Genomic DNA, 2,653 nt, shown 5'->3' with positions numbered 1-2,653 from the left:
CCCCCCCGCTAGCCCCAATCCCGGGACTGGAGCAGGTTCCTCCCCACAGCCTAAACCCCGCACTCTTCGCCCCCGCTCCAGCGCGATGTAGCGCCTAGCCAGCTGCGCTCAGGTCCCCAGACGGCGAGGGTTCGCACGCAGGTGGAGGGGGATCGCGGTGCGGGGCTGCCTGGAAGAGGTGAGGAAGGGCACCTCGGGGTCCTGCCGGTCGCAGTGGGCTATGCTCACTCGCACAGCCTACCTATCTTCGGGAACACACCTGGCGGACCCTCCTGGCAGGAACCAGGCGGGCTTACAAGGGCGCAGCCTGACTCCCGCCCTCCTACAAGAGAGAAAAGTGGCCGCTGCTCCCCGGAACTCTCCTGCTTTCAGCACCCCGGACAACAGCGGCGGCAGCGCCGGGACACTCTCCTGGCAGCCGAGCGCTCGCGTCCCGTGGTCGGCTCGGAAACCGCCTGCCCGGGTTTCTCTCACTACCCAGAGCTACGTCCCGCAGTCCCAGCCTCCGGGTGAAAGATCGCGGGAAGCCGAGCTTCCAACACCTGCCCGAAAACCGAGTGAAGGGGCCTCCCTTAGCCAGGCTCGCTCAGGGGCGCCACTGCTTGGTTGTGTTAACAACTCCCCCCCACCTCCCACCCCCGTCCCCATCCCCCTGTTTCTCCGCACTTCTAAAAACTCCAGGTTTTAAATTTGTGTCTGGGAGCTGAACTGACTTCTAAAACATTACTCCTGGTTTTATTTTTCAATTTAAACTCTTGAGACAATTTGAGAGATGCCGAGCAAATTACTTTTTCTTCCTATCTTACTGGATCACTTGGGTCTGCTTATTTCCTGAGCTGCAGGTGTGTTGACTTGGCTCCTGCTAAGTCAATACAAAAAAATAAAAAGAGAGAGAAACTGCATTAAGTCTCTTGCTTTGGTTCCCACATTTCCTGTGTTACTGAAAGATGGTTTCCTTTTTTAAAAATACTAATTACAATATACAAATAAATTAGCCCACAGTGATGATTACTACAATTATTCCAGGTTAAGAAATGTTCATTCTTTCAGGCCCCTTGTATTTTCCTTTGCTGTGAGTTATTGAAGTTACCTGGAGTTTGACACGTCTAGATTAAAACACAAAAACTTAAGTCACCGTTTTATTCTCATGGTTCCAAAATCCTTAAAAAACTCATTGATCTAAAAAAAAGCAATAAAGTGAAAAGTAGACATTGTTCTAAAGACATTGTTCTACTGTCTGAACATTACTGTGGCTCTTGATTACACCAAGTAATTACAAAGAAATAAGATATACCTGAGATTTTCAACCTCGAAATAGCAGGCAGAAAGAGAGACTCTGTAGAAGAAAAATGATGTTTATTCAGGAATAGGCATTGCGATGTGGAATATGCTTACCATAATAAACAGTGCCATACTCCAGAAGGTAAGGGAAGACATGATTTTTTAAAAGAAAAAGAAGGGACTCCATGAATTATCTGGGCACAATTATCCTTGTCTACCAAGGGGTCACGCCAGTCCAGGGTGGAACACACATTGTCTGGGGAGTTATCCTGGCAGAAATATTCATGTATGATTGGGTATGTGTGCAAGGTCGTGATTCTGGCAGAATTCTGGGACAGTTGTGATCAAGTGTACTTGCCTAGGAATAATGCCCTCCTGCCACAGCCTTTCCAGCTCAGAAATGATTCCGTGTGGATTCTAACAACTTTCACAAGATGAAAATGTAATAAATTAAGCATCGTAAGTCAGGATATATTTCATGCAGTTTCACTTTTCTGTTTTTGTTTTTAAAGAATTATTGTATTTAACTTTATTTATTTATTTTTTAATTTGACCAGAGAGGGACAGAGTGAGAGAGAGACAGAGCAAGTGAAAAAGCAAGCCATCAGGTCCAGACTTGAACCGCTGTTGGCCATGTGGGAGTCCAGTGCCCTTAACCACCACACCACCTGCCAGCCCCATTTTCACTTTTCTTTTGGTACTTGAATTAAGTGGCTGAGAAATGAAACTAGAAACCCTGAACAAAGATGTCTTCATGCTCTCATCAAAACCTTTGACTGTTGGTATCTGTAACAGCTAAACCACATATACCTGGGTTGCTGTTTCTATGCAACACCCTACCGCCTTTCCTCTTCTCCTACCCATTCATTAAATATATTAAAGGCATATTTTGTGTTACAATGTGCTAAGGTAGAGTTCAGTGACCAAAGCTGCTCAGGTTGTGTTTGTGAATGTGTGTGTGTAATCTAACACCTTAAAATCTAACTTTGGGAAGTTAACAGCTGACTAGGATGGTGAAATCATCCTTGCTAAAATGATAGTAGGTATAAGGTCAATGTATCAACCTGTAATGAGTAGGGTCTTTCTGGACTCAGTGTCTTAACCCAAATGAGTAACATTGCTAGTAGATTGTGTGTGTGTGTGTGTGTGTGTGTGTGTGTGTGTGTGTATGTGTGTGTATATATATATATAGAGAGAGAGAGAGAGAGAAGAGGAGAGGAGAGAGAGAAAGAAGTTTTTGCCCTAGGGCATGTGTGCTCGCTAGAGAGAGACAGACAGACAGACAGTCAGAAGGGAAATAAGATCTTCAGGCTGCTTCGGGTCTCCCGCCAGCCCCGGGGACCCCGCGCCCAGAGCGTGAGGCAGCGGCTGG

Source organism: Tupaia chinensis, unplaced genomic scaffold (genome assembly GCF_000334495.1).
Source record: "Tupaia chinensis unplaced genomic scaffold, TupChi_1.0 Scaffold000028_1, whole genome shotgun sequence".
In the NCBI taxonomy this organism is placed as follows: domain Eukaryota; kingdom Metazoa; phylum Chordata; class Mammalia; order Scandentia; family Tupaiidae; genus Tupaia; species Tupaia belangeri.
This window is presented reverse-complemented; position numbering follows the sequence as displayed.